The 18080-nt window shown below is 40.2% G+C and overlaps 1 pseudogene; it reads right to left on the bottom strand.

Moving 5' to 3' along the window:
- Positions 1-14575: 14575 nt before the first annotated feature.
- LOC130846732 (cell division cycle-associated protein 7-like) lies at positions 14576-15513 on the bottom strand (annotated as a pseudogene).
- Between the last annotated feature and the right edge of the window lie 2567 nt (positions 15514-18080).

Genomic DNA, 18080 nt, shown 5'->3' with positions numbered 1-18080 from the left:
CAGAGTTGATGACATCATTAGGAACGCATGTTTAGTTTAAAATAGAAACAGATGTTTACATTAGAAATATTGCAGATATGTGTACATACATGAATGTATACACACACATATATTGCCTTGCTTTTGTCAGCTGAGATGTCCTAGAAGCAACAAATTGAGCACTCAGTAGCAAAGAGCACCCTTCCTGTCCTTCAACTGCCACCACTTCACCTATCCACTTAATCCTTCAAGATGCACAACAGACTAAGGGCCCAGCCCTTTGATCTCTAAGTACCCTGTGCCGCCCATTTTCTCCCTTCCAGTGTTCTGAGATGATCTGCTAACAGTTTTATTTTTTTTCATCACTCAACATGAATTTGCTCACTGTCTGGAAACTATGTCTGTCTTGCATCATCTCTGTACATGGCTGCTAACATTGTATTCATGGTAGGAGAGATTGTATTCAATTCCTAATACCTACGTACCTTTCAAGATTCTCAGTCTCAATCTGATCAGTTAACCAAGTTTCTCTTCTATAAACGATGTGGATTTGCTTTTCTTCTTATGAATTTGACAAAATCAGAAGAAATAATGACAACAAACTGCCACTTAAGTAAGAAGACATATACTGCCTTTAACCACAAAAATACTTCTTCCAAAAAGAATACTATGCATCGTCAAAGCTTTGGTTCCAGTATCTGATAGCTTCAGCAGATTCGGAACCACTCCAAGCTCCTGCTGCTTCTTGCTTTTGCTGTACAATCATCGAAAGCCCAAGACCTATCCAGTAGAGCACAGCCAAACTGAGATCTCAGGGTGTTGTGCTAAGATGGGGAGGGGAGCAATCTTAATGACTACAACCATTTCTTTGAATTAAGCAGTTTTTGTGGTTTCAGAAGAACCAGAAGGCTGCCATTCCAAAGACACCTGAACCCTTTTTTATTAATCTCCATAGACCTGTGATAAACTGTTCCTCCAACTCTTAGACATCAAGAGGGGATTGGAAGTTAGAAAGTTAACTTCCATTAACCCAAATCATAGAAGAATCCAGAAAAGGAACACTTCTCTGCTCTTGTTCTTCTGCCAAAACACCACTCCTACATCTCTGACCTGAGAATAACAGCCATTTTCCTGCTTACAGCAATTGGCAGACTGACATCCTAGACAATTAGAAGGACAGGTATGAAGTGTATGTACATGTGCATGGAGTTTAAACCACCTTCAGAAACAACCATGAACATAGATGGGACCCTATCTAAGTATCTGTTTAATGAACAAATGAACAAGTGAATTAATTTTATTAATTAATAGTTTAACAAGAAGGAGCCTGTCCAGACAGGAGGGAATGAATTTTAGGGCAGAATGAGAAAAAAAACATTGGAAATAAAAAAATATGTTGATTGACTTAAGAGGGATGTTAAGTAGATGAAGTGAATTTTGGCAGGAAAAGTATGTACAGACTCTCTGAAACTAGAAGAACAGAGCATCAGGCTTCAGTATTTCTTCCAAAAGAGTTGTAAGGCCTTTAGAGTACGAAGGTGACCCCGAAATACAGAATGATTTAGCTACAGGGAAAAGTATAAGAACAAATTATGCTTTGATACAGTGAAATGAAATTCTCATAGAATCTGACATATTATGATCCAAAAGTGTTCTAAAAGAACAAACAAACCCTTTCTTTAATGGATCAAAGGTTATCGCTCTACTTCACCTTGGAATCCCCTGTCTTTTTTTTTTTTTTTTTTTTTTTTTTGATGCCTTACACAAACTCTACCCAAAATATTTGTATCTAATTGTTCTGAATTGGTGCCCAGGCAAGAGTAAGTTTTATAAGTGCCCCCAGGTAATTCTTATTTGCAGTCAGGGTGGAGAAGTGCTAATCTACAAACCGCAGCTATGAAGGATGGTATGTCTTTCCCAGGAGTACAGCGCCAGTGAGAGACAGACCACAGCCAGATCTTTCCCTGACTCATTTTTATTTTCTAGTTCATAGCTTCATGTTTCCATTGTAAACACACAGGCATTAGGTTGCTGGACTGCCATTTGCACTCTAGCCTGGGACCCCACAAACAATAAGGATGATAAGGATGGCCCAAACCTTAGCCACATACTAGAGGGAACTGCACACCTCCTTCCACCTTAGAAGATCCATTTGCAGTCAAAGCCATTTTCAGAATTTGGGCTGAATCTAGAGATAGAATGCCAGGAGATTCAACCCAGGTTTGGATCTTCCCAAACCTCATACGAGGCCTTTTCTGAGACTATTTTATCTGGGTTTCTTGGAATGAAAAACTCCAGCCACATCCAGAGAGGGAAACTAAGATTCATGAAGAGGAAGGGTCTTGGCCAATCCAGGGGCAACAGAAAGCCTGGGCCATTCCATATGCCCCCACCTCTGGCCATCCATCTCCAGCTGGGACTTGGAATCCCCAAATAGTCCTCTCCATCCTCCAGGTTGGCCAGGTTGGGATATGCCATTTTTCTTGGCCTTAATTTTCTTGCCTGTGAATAGGGACAGTCCTGCCACCTTCTCAAGGCACTCACAGATGGAGAAGTGTTCCTGGGTCCATTTTTGCACCCTAACCAAGAACCTGTCTGTGTGGAGGCAGACAAATGGCCACAAGAACCGTTTGGGCCCTATGTGCACAGAGGCCATAGATCCCATGGCCATGGAGTCCATGAGTCCTGAACGTACCATGTGATCACCTCAGTCCTCACTGGAGCACTAAGGCTACACATCTGATGTGTTTTAATAGGGAAGAACAAATTTAACTCCATGTTGGATCTGTTTCTTTTACTTTAACCTTTGTGTTCTATTACTTTTGCTGCAAGTAAAGAATGTTGCCTAAAGCCTGAAATATACAAGACAGCCCATTCTCAAGGCTCTGACCTTTAAGGGTATAACACTTTTCTATTTGCATAGATATAAAAAGTTGCAAAACAGAGAATAACATTTGCCTTGTTGGAGGCTTACAGGAACATTGGGACCTGACCTACATGGACAGCTGCAAGAACAAAGGATTCTGACACCCAGAAGTTTGCAGCAACCAACCATGCCCCCTCCCCTTTTAGTATAAGATAAGCCTGAATTCTAACTCAGGCAAAATGGTTCTTCGGGACACAAGTCCACCATCTTCTTGGTCTGCTGGCTTTCTGAATAAAGTTGCTATTCCTTGCCCCAACAATAAATCTCCCAATTTATTGGCCTGTTTTGCAGCAAGCAGTACAAGCTTGGATTCAATATCAATGTGAGGGCTCTGGCCCACAGAATGGCTGAATTGGGAGGCAGAGACTGCTTTTCATGTGGCCCCACTACTCGCTCATCTTGCTGTTCTGTCCCACCCTCAGCAGTCCTAATTGCCCTCATCCACACTTTTAGGTTTGTATTCAGTACAGAGGTGCCAGCTGTACTCTTTTCCTCAGCCACTGATGGTTCTACCCCCGAGACAGTAGGAAGTACGAGAGGAGACGTGCTGACGAGGCTCTGGGAAGTGAGGCACAAACCTTCCCCCACCCTCTAGTGCTCCCTCTCCACAGCTTCCCGACACCCCACCCAAAAGAGCTGAAATAGTTATCTAATTGTATATTAGGTTTTCATCAAACAAGAATGTGTTTTAAAATCCTGGATATTTATACATGTTCATTTTGAGTTTTTTTTTTTCCAAAATAAATTTCCTCTTTCTGAAAATATTCATAGATTTAATTTGAAAAATATTCCATTTGCAAAATATTTCTTGAGCATCCGTAAATTTCGTTAAGTTCAAATTTCACAGAGTAAAAAAGAAAACCATCTGATGGCAACTAAATCTGTTGAGAAAAACAAAATAGATGTCTCATTCAAATGTAAACAGAAGGTAATTTAAACCATATTTCACAGATAATGGGTACCATAAATCCTTATCTGACCGATTCACAAATAATTTTTCAGATAACAAACAGCTGACTTTTATACATAAAATCCCCAAATCCCTATTTTATTCTTACAGTGCACATAGATTGAGCAAGGGTGACTGCCTGATAATGCCAATGGAATTTCCCTTAATTTTGTGCACTTTCATTTCTAGTCCTGACATTGAAAGAAACCAGGAAAAGCTCTTTGGCTCTGGAGCAGATTAAGGGAAACTTTTCTATTTTTCTTCCATCAGATTTCCCTTTGCCCTACCTTGTCAATGAATGGGAAGTTATCTTTAGAATATCTTACTTGAGTTTCCATAACCTCATTGCAGTTTACATCATTAACTAGTCTGCCTTCAAAAACAATTCATATCTGAGGTCCAGTTTAAATTCAGAAAATGGTGGACTAGGGCACAGCAGTTTTAATGGGTAAGATGGATGTCACTACAGCCTATTCACCCATGTTGATTTATAGCAGTCATGACAATGATTGAAATGCTCAAATTTCCTAAGCCAGCTTATACATAAACCAAGCCTAAACTATTGTCATTATTAACTCTCTCTCTCTCATTCTCTCCGTGTATAACTTACTTGCTGCATTTTGCCACAAATTGGCTTAAGAGAAAAATTTACTGGGTTGACACAACATTTCTTGTGGAAGGATCCAACATTCAGCAAACTTAATTAGGATATAAAGATCAAGACTGAATACTAAGCCAGTAAAGCTATAGCCACTGAGTTCTGGAATCCGGGAAATCTCGCTTAGGTATTTAAGTACTTTAGTTTCACGAGAAGAGTCTGAAGGCAAAGTGGGCTGTATTTTTCCATTTAGTCACTCTGTGGTGAGCTTGATCACCTTAATGCGGCCGGCTAAGGGTCACTCAGAGTGAGTAATGAGATGTATTCAAACAACATAAGCGTAAATATATATCCGACCACAAAGTTTCCCCAGATCTCAAGGGCCAGTTTTCTCCCCTTTGTGGCCACATTGGCTTTTGAGTTATGGTTATAAAGTGTCTATTTTAAACAGTAAATAAGTGATAATGCTAAACAGCTGCAGGGCACAGCCTAGAAAAATGATTGACGGCATAGCTGTCAGCTCTGCTTTCTATCACTGTGCTGCTCTGAAATCCACTGTGCCTGTTTAAATGGGGCACATTAGCAATTTTACAGTGACTAATAGGATCGCCACACAGTAATTCAGAACCCGTGGCACGTCTCTGCTGGGGAGAGATCAGATTTCAATGGACAAAACTTATTAGGAAGGTGGTGATAGCCTGGGAGTTCCTTTGCATAGTGAAGTTCTCATATCTGGAATTTATCAATAGAAATGCATAGCTAAATAAAAACTGCGCTTTATCCCCATTCAAACCTGAGTCTCAAGGTCTACTAATAAGAAAGCATATCGGATGTCCTCCAAGGAAATATCAGAATGACTATGATCTATCTTTACACTATTGAAAAGCACAAAGAATTGTGGATGCAGTATGAAGTGATAATTTTATTATTTTATTTTTAGGAGAATGAATTGCTAAAAGTTTGTTTCTAGGGGTAAATTTACTGAGTCACCTAATATCAGATTAATTTTTTGTTTGGGAAAGTCACTGAAGTGGAATCTTTTAATTATATTCATGCAATGTAAGTTTCACCCAATAATTTGAGATGTCGGTAATTGGACTTTTTTTAGATGGTGATGGAAGCTTGAGACTCAATAAGCAAATGAGGTATTGCAGTGTCTCTCTCTTCACCTTTGGGATATGATGAAAAGGGGGCAGAAATATTTGCATAAGAGTCATGGACACTTAGGGCCATATTTATCTTAGAGGAGATTTGTTCTGGTTTCAGTGCATCTATTACTGAAGCACTCCCTCTCCCAGACTCACTGGTAATAATGTTCCACTGTCCTATCCTGATTAGAGCAAATTATTTTTGGTGCTTTCTGACTATTGAGATAGAGTTGTGGTTGGCAAACTGCTCAGGGGCTGGCTATCAGTTTTTGTAAATGAAGCTTTTTTGGAAATAGCTATACCCATTCACTTATGTACTGTTTATGGTGGTTTTTGCCAGTGTCATAGTTAAGTGGTTACCATAAAGATCATATGGTAACACATGCCTAAAGTATTTGCTCTCTGGTTCTTTAAGAAAAAATTTGTTGTGTTCTGTGAGAAAAAAAGGATTGCACTGTATTAATAGTTGCATATCTATAATTAGAAGATGCATTAATTGATTTTATTAGAAGAGCCCATCTGGAACAGAAGAGAAGCTGCAACAGTCTATTCTTTTTTTTTTCAATATCTGCAAATCAATCAATATGATACACCACATTAACAAATTGAAGAATAAAAAACTTATGATCACCTCAATAGATGCAAAAAAAGCTTTTGCCAAAATTCAACACCCATTAGTGATTAAACAAAAAGAAAACAAACAAAAAACTACTCCAGAAAGTGGGCATAGAGGGAACATACCTCAGCATAATAGAGGCTATATATAGCAAACCTACAGCTAACATCATACCCAATGGTAAAAAGCTGAAAGCATTTCCTCTAAGATCAGGAACAAGACAAGGATATCCACTCTCACCACTTTTATTCAGCACAGTTTTGGAAGTACTAGCCATGGCAATCAGAAAAGAAAAAGAAATAAAAGGAATCCAAATTGGAAAGGAAGAAGTAAAACTGTCACTGTTTGCAGATGACATGATACTATACATAGAAAATCCTAAAGAAACAAGCATCTATTCTTAATCAAACAAACCATCTTCAGCAGAAGCCAAATTAGTTAGGTTGGGTATGTAATAGGATTACCATCCCTGTAACTTTCAGGTATCCGATGGTGGCCTTTAACTCTGATTTCCTCCAGAGGTGGTGTATTGGTTTGCTCTTTGGGCAGGGAGAGGGAGTTGTAAGGATTTCCATTCCACTCTTTCTACCATAATACCCACTGCTCCAGGACAAAAGGCTGTTATAGGGATACTGCCAACAGACGTGAGTATTACAGATATATCTGGGGATATAACCACAAAGGGTGTTTAAGGTCTCAATGAGTCTACAATAGGGAAAAACTGCGACAGAAGCTCTCCTTAGTGTCCAACCCCTCAAGCCCTGTTCTGACCATGGCTTTCTGGGTCTCCAGGAATCAGTGTTGGCTTTGTCCAGTGTCCAATAACCTCAAAAATGTTTGGGTATTTTCATTTCCACAATGCATTTGCCCTAATAAATATCTGCCATTGCCTTTGGTGAAGTCTAGGAGGAAGCATCACGCTACAAAGTCTAGTGGTTCTTCCTCTAGAGCAGCTGACCTCCCTTTACTCTGCAATGTCTTTGCCTGTGCACAGACTCAAGTCTGAAAACTGGACAAGGGGCTTACATTAATCTTTTTTTTTTTTATGGAAACCCATCCAGCCCTGTTGGTCATGTCTGGGTGTTCCCTGAAAGCAGCCCTGCATTGTGTGCTAAGACATGTCTCTCAGCCTCCACAGGGAGAATCCACCTGGATAACGGGAACCAGGTGACAGAGTCCTGACACTGCCCACCCTCTGCTGTTCTCCTAGTTTCCCTAAGAATTATGTTTTTTAAATTTTCGTACCTTCTGATATTTTTGAGAGCTTAAAAAATTTTGCTGGAGAGACTACCTTTCCCAGGCATAGTCAGTTGTTAGAAACCCAGTAGTACCTCTTCAGCCTGGAGTAGTTTTTCATATGCAAAACAACTAATCCCAGTGAGTCTATACCCCTTCCCAGCCCTTTAAACCTTTAAATATCACAAACAAAACAAAGATTTCTCCTGCCCGAAATCACCCCAGCCAACCCAGGACAGGTTACCAGACAACTAGAGACCACCCCTACAGCCCACAGCCTGATGACATTATTCAAACTGGTTAAGCCTAAACTCTTTACTGCCTGCCTTGCCTTTCCCACAGAAACCGCAATAGAGGCCACAGTCTGGGCTCTCCCCACACTCTAGCTTCTGCCTCCTGATCAGTATTCTGTAACAAACCATAATGGAAAAGAATATGAAAAAGAATCTATATCTATATCGATATGTGTGTGTGTCTATAATTGAATCACTTTACCATACACCAGAAACTAACACAACATTGTAAATCAACTCTACTTCAAGCAAAAATAAATTTTTCAGGAAAAAAAAAACAAAACCCAACCCCATGCTTCCTCCTGGCTATGCATGGCTTACCCTTCTCTCAGGAAATGTAAGTGATGAAAGATCTCTCAATGGTGCTGGCTTCTCCGTCTTATCACTCACGTTATAAATTAGGACCTAGGCACAAAACAGTGTTATGCCTCTCTTCTGGTAGCTCAGATCAGGCCCCTTTTCACCGGGTTTACTGTCTTATCAGTTCCACAAATCAAATTCTTTTTTAATGGGCTACCCATCCATTTCTATCCTACTGCCCCACGATCAATTAACTAGCATCAAAGATTCCTGTGGATCAGAAAATTCTGGTTCTGATGCCATGTCTGTTGTCTAGTGCGGTACCTTCATGACCACCTCTGGTTTCCACATTCAAAACAGAGGGCTCATTTACACTTGAACATCATGTCCTAAATCCTCAGCCTATGGCGAACAGACACTAATGGACTTAATAAAAGTGTTGCTGCTTCTTTCACCAATACATTTATCAATGAGACATAATTAACATTTGCATATTAAACATGATAAATCCACTCTAAGATTTCTTCCTCTACATAATACCAAGGGAATTTTGGCATCTCAACTGCATTTAACATGGCCTCCATTTAATCCAGAATCCAGACCCTAAAACAAGCAACCAGCTGGAACCAGTCCCTACCGCTTGAGCTAGCACGTTAAATCCAGAATACTTGCTAAGAGCTCCTGTATTAATAAATTTAACTTTATAATATTATATTCTTTCTTCCTTTATCTAGCTACCTAAGAATGCATTCCTACAGTTTCAGACTTTGGAAGATTTATAACTTGGCAAAGTCTTTCAGTGCTTTCCCCAGATATTACATGATTCACAACTGTTTTACAACTATTAGCTGCAAAAGTTGAGGCTTTAATACTTAGATGGATTCTCACAATCTTCAGCCCCAGCCAAAATTTATAAAAAGTTCCAGCCTCCTCCATTTCCTGGAAAGTCAGTTGCTTGCAACCATTCCTGGTACTAGTTTAGGTATTATTCAGGGTTCTCACATGAAAGCAACAGTATCAATTCTGACTGATACAGGTAGAAAGAAAGTTATTAGAAGATATTGCACATCTCATAGGGTTTTTAGGAAGGCTAGAGAACAAGGTTTAGGAGTATGCGATCAGGAACACTGCCTGACATCATGTTGTAGAACTGCTGGTGAGCATGCCCCTGGCCATGGTGACCAGGCATTAGAGGCTAAATTGTGCCCCATGGAGATCTCCAACTTGGATCCTGGATGCTACCCTGAGCACCACAGCTTCTGCTGCTACACAGCTTCTGCTGCTACAGTACCTCTTCCCAAAACCATCATTCCCCTAGAGGAGAATCCTCACAACACTTGCAACAGGTGCCTCTAATTTGTGGATCCCTGTGACTTAGTTGGCAGGTAAGTGTGAAAAATGTGAAAATAGATTCTGTAGAAAGAAGTGAGATCTACCCCTCCTCCAGGCTTATCAAGTGAAGGCATCCTCCAAAACATAGGGAAGCAGTTCAGATGCTGGCTCACCCAAAAAGCATGACCCCTGACCCCTGCAGGAGGTTTTGAACAGAGTCTAGCATGGTGCCTTGATGTAACAAATGTCTAATAAGTGCTCATAGAGGAAGTCTACACATTCCCAGTAAAGTCTGGGGAAATACACTCAACTTCTTTCTTTCTAGTCTCCTTTTGGAGAACCACATACATCTGTGCAGCTTGGGCTGCAATGTGTTTGTTCCTGACATTAGAATCTTGATCTTTAATATGGCTTTTTTAATGCAGAGAATGTTATAATTGCAACAGAATTGAGAGATTAGCAAGACTCACTTTCCATTCAATATGATCTACTAAAGAATCCCTGATAAATGATTAAACAATGTCAGTCAGCTTAGCTACCTTGGCAAGAATATTAACTATGTCCAAAAGCAACCCAAATCTACTTTCAGTACTTCTAATTGTTACTTGGTTCTTTCTTATACTGAGTTGAAATTTAATTTGCTCTAACTTTCACCTGTATGCTAATTATGCTCTTTAAGTAACACAGAACAAATGTACTTCCTCTTTCGCAAATCATCACTTCCAGTATAACAAGACAGCTTTGATTTCCCCTCCTCTTCACCAGGCTTAACATCTCTGCCTCCCTCCAGCCCTTCAGGTGACAACATTCCAAACTTCAGTCTTTGCTGGTCATCCTCCATGGAATCCCACCAGATTGTCAACACCTCAAAAACAGCTTCAAACCTATGCTGCAGAATAATACTAAAAACTATTTTTAATATGTTCATCTCTAGTTTTTATAGGACTTCGGTCAATCCTATTGCACTAAAAGCACTGGATTTTGTGTGTTATTTTTTTAATTGATGTATAGTTAATTTAAAATGTTGTGATAGTTTCAAGCGTACAGCAAAATGTTTCAGTTATACATATGTATATTCTTTTCCAGATTCTTTTCCATTATAGTTATTACAAGATATTGAATATAGGTCCCTGTGGCATACAGTAGGTTCTTCTTGTTTGCTACTGATATTAATCCCTAACTCCTAATTTATCTCCCCACCACTCTGCTACCCCCATTGGTAACCATAAGTTTGTTTTCTATGTCTGTGAGTCTATTTCTGTTTTGTACATAAGTTCATTTGTACCATTTTTTTAGATTCCACAGATAAGCGATACCATATGATATTTGTCTTTGTCTGATTTACTCTCTTAGTATGATAATCTCTAGGTCTATGCATGTTGCTGCAAATGGCATTATTTCATTCTTTTTTATGGCTGAGTAGTATTCCCTTGCATATATATACCACATATTTATCCATCCATCTGTTGATGGACATTTAGGTTGTTTCCATTCCTTGGCTATTGTAAATAGTGCTGCTGTGAACATTGGGGTGCGTGTATCTTTTTGAATTAGAGTTTTCTCTGGATACAAGGCCAAGAGTGGGATTACTGGAGCATATATGTGTTATGTTTTAAGATGAAATAAGGGACTCATCCCTGGACATTCTTTAGCCTCTCCAGATGCTTTGGTGTCTTACCAGATGCTCCAGGAACTGTGGCTTCTTTAGGAAATCAAATACCATGTTTCTTTTCCTAAGGTAATCTCATAGCTTGAGAGCTTAATAAGAAGCCTCATGGGAAACATTTGTAATAGCTTCATCTGCAACATGCTAGGCATTTAACACACCAAAGAGAGAATGGAGAATGAATGGAGAGAGAAAAAAAAAAGTTTGTGAATGTAAAGCACTAAGAGAAAAGGTCTTTTGTTTGTTTTTTGTTTTGTGGTGGTGGAGTTGTTTTTTGTTTTTTGTTTTGTTTTGCTGTTTTTTGTGGGGTTTTTTTTGTTTTTTTGTTTTTTAGTAGCTCTCTTTTTGCAAAGTTAAGAAGCAAAGTTAGAGAAACATGATAAGATTTTAACACCTGTTAATTTGCTGAAATGGGAGAAGAAATATAAGTAGAAATTGGAAGAGAAGATAAAATTGTTTATTATAGGAAAGTTTTTATATTTTATAATTGACTTCACTGAATCTATACTTAGAAAAGATTTAACTCCTCTAGAAGATAAATATATCAGGAATAAGCAAATCTCTTCAAGGAATCAGAAGTGAATTGCCCACATAAATAGGACATTGAAATTCTTACTTCGATGCTTGTTTAGCTTCCAGGTAAAGTGTCATTCATGCTTCAACTATGATCATTGATTTTGCTCAAAAACTTATATACAGTGACTCAAAGTCTCTAAAATTTCTGAACTAAACATGCAAAACTTTACTTCACCTTATGAAATATACAGCAGACACATAGTATTTATCATGGGCTGAATACTACACACAAACACACTCACACACGCTCATTTAATCTGAGACACAGAGAAGTAAAGGAACGTGCCCAAAGTTACAGAGCTAGTGACTGGTAGGGCTGGAATCTGAACCCCAGTTGACTGACTCCAGAATCCATGTTTTTACCCATTATGCTACCCTGTCTCTCACACAGTGGAACAAATCTTAATACATTTCACTTGGCTGTAAAGGAGAAATCGTATGTTGACCAACTTTTCCAATCCCTGAAAAAAATGCCTTGAAGCATGCCTTCTTAAAAAAAATAAAAAAATAAAAAACACTACGGTGGGGATTTTTACAGAGCTGTGTGAATTATGCGTGTCATTTTCCTTTGCCATGTCGAATATCAAGGGGAGGAAAGTAAAGTGGTATCTTATGAAGAGTTCAGGCTCTCTTGGGGCTGAGAACATAGCTTTACAGTCTTCAGGTTGCCAGTTAATGACTTTGAGTTTTTCAAACTTAAGACATATGTCACTCCAGAGCACCTCACTTAGCCATAAAAATTGATAGTAGGCCGTTCATGTTGTAAGTTAAATAACAATGTATCAACCCATAGAACAAATCTGAGATGTCTTTCAAAGGTGAAGCCACATAGATGTGCCCTGATTTGTCCCAATAGCCTGACCAAAGGGTCACCATATTGCCACCACAAAATGTATTTTCTTTCCCTGCCTGTAGCGCAACCTACAGCCCAGTTCCAACGTGATAGTCCAGAAGGCAACAAGCTCTGCTTGCCATCTTACATACCAATCAGACCCATGGAAAAAGCGGTCGGAGTCAAATTTGATCTGGAAAAGACAGAAGAAATAGTGAGCTTTTGAGGAGTTATTTATGGGCTTCTCTTTCCCCTTAAGAATTATTTTACAATAAGACGCAAAGGAAGAAGTTTAAACCAACTAAATATCTTGCATTAGCATTCTTTGTTGGAATTCAGAAGAGGGACTGGAGAGACACCGATCGCAATGTGCACTGCAGGCCTTTCGGTGTGTATCGCTAGCTTGTTCCCATGCTAGCTGACGACTGCAGGAAACTCCACGCCACATCTCTGCTCCTGTTTTACGAAAGTCACGTTACTCATGTCTGGTGTCCAATTCCCTTTTTTTTTAATATATTATTTAAGGTTTTTATTTATTTACTTATTAATTTTTGGCTGCGCTGGGTCTTTGTTGCTGTTGGTGGGCTTTCTCTAATTGTGGCGAGCAGGGGCTTCTTCGTTGTGGTGCGCAGACTTCCCATTGCAGTGACTTCTCTCCTGGCGGAGCATGGGCTCTAGGCACTCAGGCTTCAGTAGCTGCAGCACGCAGCCTCAGTAGTTGTGGCGTGCGGGCTTAGCTGCTCAGCGGCATGTGGGATCTTCCCAGACCAGGGATCGAACCTGCGTCCCCTGCACTGGCAAGCAGATTCTTTTTTTTTTTTTTTAGAACAAAACATTTTATTATTAAAATAAAGACCTTTGTATAAAAGCGTAAGAGATCAAAAGCTCTATTTACATTTATGGATTCAAGGTCAAGTTATGCACCAAACACTGAACAGTCACAGCTACAGGCTGCAGATGCAAAGCAAAATGAACACACACACAGATTCTTCCTCTTCCGAATGATTGGATTCATGCCACAACAGGGAGAGGGAGAGACGACACATGGACTCTGCCTAGAAACTAAACTGGCAGAGATGTCAAGTTAGCAAACTGTTGAAAGTCACCCTTCTCCAAAAAGACACTTCTCAGTATTATAAAAGTGCTTCAAACCTGAACATGAACCCTATGCCTGGCTTATAATTTCTTCAACAAAGCAAAAACTGCAAAGAATTGTAGCCGAGTATAAGTATCAATTTTCCATGATTAAGATTTCATTTGAAATACCTTATGAATTAAGAATTTATTTGAAATACCTTATGTTATGAACTGACATAAATTTGGCAAACTACAATTATCCTAAAGTTTTATTCCATGAATTCAGATAGGCCTCCCCGTCCCAATTCCCCAGGATGGCTTTTATACAATGATTTCAAGCATTAGCACTGCTTGTGAACCTTCGGGTTGTGACTGCCTGGGCCAGATGCACTTGGTAGAAGAAATCAGCAGCAACTAAGCCTCAACTGTGACAACTTGAATAATAAGCACGATACATGGAATAGTCTCCTGAGAGGCCTCCAAAGTCATATACTCCACTTGCCAACAATCACCTAATTTTTCCACCTGATTTTAAGACTTTTGTGCCTTGATTCTGTTAAAAATGTCAACAAACACTAAATCAGACCCAGAGTTTTCATGTAAGCAATTTAGAGGGCTAGTCTCTGGAATTTGATAGATGTAGTTAGTTAACACTACTGCTGCATTTCTAAGTGCTTGGTTTTATGGGTGGATTCCAGGGCTATTTCAACACCAATTAAATCAGACATGCTTTCATAAAATTGTCATTTAAAAAAGATTCCGAAACTAAGTGATGGAAGAGAACCACTGGAAATAAGGGGGGGGGGGGGATGGCCTGGAGTGAGGGGTGGGGAGAAAGCAAAGGAAAAACTGCAGGAGGGCAGAGTACAGCTGGCACTATATCTCTGTGATGCCCAGACATGCACGTCTAATGAGGTTAACTCGATTTGCCTACAAGACAGACAGGTGATCAGAATTCTTAACTTGGGTTTCAATCACATGACAAAATTGAAAGCTTCCACAAGAAAGATTTGTGAAGTGGAAGGCAGGTAGTGGATCTTCCAATTATTATGCTTGCATTTCAAACTCCTGTTTTAGACTTTTCAAGTAAGCATGCACATTCCCGAAGCCGTGGTACTTGGCTAAGTACACAAGCACCCCTGTTGCACACTGCCCATCTCTCTGCCAACAGAAGCTGCAGTTGCAGATCCTGCGACACGGTGGGCAGTGCCAGTTTGGGTCTAGCAGAACATCCCTGACTTCTTCACCATAATGATTTGGAAGGCAGGGCTCACAGAACGGGCCTCGAACACCCCTGCACTCTGGGTTTCTGCAGTTTGTCTTGGTATCAATAGTTTTCTGGCGGCACTGATGACCAGTAGATCCCAATGAATGGTTATAGGTCTTCTCTCGAGAGCTGTTGCAGATGTTGTCCAATTTTTCCTCCGTGACTTCATCCACCGGGCGAATTACGTGGGGAAGGGTCATGGATCCAGGGCGATGACTTTGGGGCATGTCATCTTCATTCACTTAGCCGTCCATGGGATTCCTCTTTCTCACCAACATGTACTTATCTTCCTGCTTCTCGTCATCCTCCTCCTCTGTGCGCAGGGCGCTGAGTGACCCAAGGACCCGGGACCTTGACCTGGAGAGCGGGACCCTCTCTGCTCAGGGTTTCTCCTGCAGGGGATACCTGGGAATGTGCACCTTCGGGGTGTCTTTGGACGTGAACTGGGGCCTGGCAGGGAACGCCTTCCAGGGAAGGAGCCAGGGAAGCTTCCTAATTCTGACATTAGTTTTGCAAGCATTGCTTTGTTTTGCTTTATATTTAAAGCCCTTTTCTCCAAAAAATTCATGCCACTTTCATCTTCTGAATCAGAATTGGAACCGGTCACAGAATTCTCTGAGGGTTCAGGGGGTGCTGCTCTTTGGTTGGCTGCTCCCCTGGTGTTTCGAGTTGGAAACTTCATGGCCACCCGGAGAGGTCCGGAACTCCTGCACTGACCGCGGGTCCACATTCCACCATGCTAGCGGCCGACGCTTGGAACGCGGTGAGCTGAGCAGCCACCCGTGCGCTGCAGTCCCATCGCTCAGGAGCCGGAGCCCGAGCCGCCTGGCAGGGGGGTTCTTAACCACTGTGCCACCAGGGAAGTCCCAGTTTCCCTTTTTGATAATGTGAGAAACTAAAAGTATCTCCTTCAATAGGCTTAGGATTTTATAAGCAATTGATTGATACTTGACCTCAACTGTTTCTTTCTCCGCTGTATTTTGATTTAGCTCATGGGCATAAGACTTAAGTAAGTTTGAGGGCTCTTTTCTGGAGAACCCTGCTCCAGTGTCTGACCAATTTATACATAATAACATCATAGATTTTAACAAATTGTTGTTTCTGGTTGACGCTATTGACGACACATTTACTCCATCAATACACTCTGCAGTAAATACCAGGGGAGCCGACAATCTTAAATGTATTAATCTAGAATGTTTTCCCATTAAAGTATTAGAAGCAGTTGGCATCATGTGATAATCTAATTAAAAACAAGCTATGTTTCTATAGATGTTGTAGGTAGCCTAAAAAGAAAAAAAAATTAAGTCCTTGTCTAAAATCTTCAATTACATTTTTGGCACCAGAGGAGAAACTTAATTACCTTTTGCCTTCAAGATGTTTAATTTTTGTCAGCCTCTGGTGAGTTCAGAAGTGCTTAGGGGAAAAGACTGATACAGTATTTCCAGAATAATAAGGGAGGAAATCTTTCTTAAAAATTCTCAGCAGAATTGACTGACTATAAAACAAGGGGTTGGGAAGTTTCAAGGAGAGAAAATGTCAGCCTGGAAACAAATGATTCACCTTCTCAATCTAAAAAGACTTTTACCATTTGCCTGTTCAGCCAGATGCTGTGTTGTCAGTTACCTATGGATAGTGAACAAGAGAAAATGACCAGTCACTCTTCCCTTTGAAAGTTAGTGTAACCTCATTGAGGCCAGGAGAGAAGAAAGATCAGAGCTTATAAGATGCTTTTCCAGACCTTCCTCACTACCCAGCTTGGCTTGAGGTGCCAGCTTAACATCCAGGCACCATCCCTGACCCCCCCATGAGACCATGGTCTGCTCCAAGAGGAAGTCTACTCATTGGTAATAAGAGCACAAGAATATCTTCATTTTAAGGTTGCTCTGAATATTAAATAGACAAAATATGTAAAATGCTTATCTGATACTTCTTGTGTCTGGTTCTGCATATAAAGAGGGTGGAAATCACCACCCCATACTAACAAGTAAAAAGCTACAGACTGAAAAATGAACAACTCTTCTTAGATTTGTAAAGTAGTGATGTTACAAGGCAACTGGCTAGTCCCCCAAACTGAAGGGACCAACAGGTTAGTACAGGGAATCACAAATTACTGGAGCAAAAACTCAGGAGCTGAAACATCATTGGTGTTTCATCTTAGCAGTGCCAGGTAAGAAAATTAGAACTGTAAATGATGAATTGCTTAAGCTCAGTGTGGACAAGTTGCAGAGATAAAAACCTAGTTACTTTTGTGAGTGTTACCTCCTGGAGCTCCACTAGGTTCTCACTTAAATATCAGAAAAATTCCCTTATGCTTCTGGCAAGAAGAGAGAAAAACGAACCATTTCAAACATACCAGAGCACTCAGTTCTTCTTAGCAAGGAGAAACTATTTTACCAGAGCTTAACCTGCTGGGATTTTATCAGAGCCTAACTGACCTGCTGGGAAAGAAAAATCCAAATCCAGTCTATCTAAGGGGTGGGAAAAAACCGAGAAGCACTCGTGCAGTTCACAATCCAGAGGCACAGGCTCAGTAACAGACTGAGGCCTAATCACAGGACCGTGATTACCACACACATACCAGAATTCCCCTGCACACCTTACTACCACACTGCTAAAGGCCTTTTACCCAGCACATCACGTCTAGCTGTTGAGAAAAATTTACAAGTCATACCAAAGGGCAAGAAATATAGTTCAAAGAGACAGAACAAGCATTGGAACCAGACATGCCAGGGATGTTGGAATTATCAAACCGGGAACTTCAACAACTATGATTAATATGCTAAGGACTCCAATAGCTAAAGTAGACAGCATGCAAGAACACACAGTCAATGTAAGCAGAAAGATGGAAATTCTAAGAAAGAACCAAAAATAAACAACACACACACACACACACATATGTGTGTGTGTGTATGCTCTTGATGGACATAGCTGAGGAAAGAATCTCTAAGCTTTAAGATGTTGATAGAATCCTCCAAAACTGAAAAATAGAACAAAACCTGAAAAAGGAAAAAGAATACCTATGAGCTATGGGACAAGCACAAAAGGTGCAAAATGCATGTAATGGAAATACCAGAAAGAGAAGAGAGAAAAGAACAGAAGCAGTATTTGAAATAATAATTACTGAGAATTTCACCAAATTAAAGTCAGATACCAAACTACAGATCCAGGCAGCCTAGAGAACACCAAGTAGGATAAGTGCCAAGCAAAGAACTACACCTAGGTATTGCATATTAAAACCACAGAAAATCAAAGATTAAGAAAAAATCCTGAAAGAAACCAGAGCGG

This window comes from Hippopotamus amphibius, chromosome 2, assembly GCF_030028045.1.
Source record: "Hippopotamus amphibius kiboko isolate mHipAmp2 chromosome 2, mHipAmp2.hap2, whole genome shotgun sequence".
Lineage (NCBI taxonomy): Eukaryota > Metazoa > Chordata > Mammalia > Artiodactyla > Hippopotamidae > Hippopotamus > Hippopotamus amphibius.
Note: the sequence above shows the minus strand (reverse complement) of the source record. Positions and strands in the feature narration are given on the sequence as shown.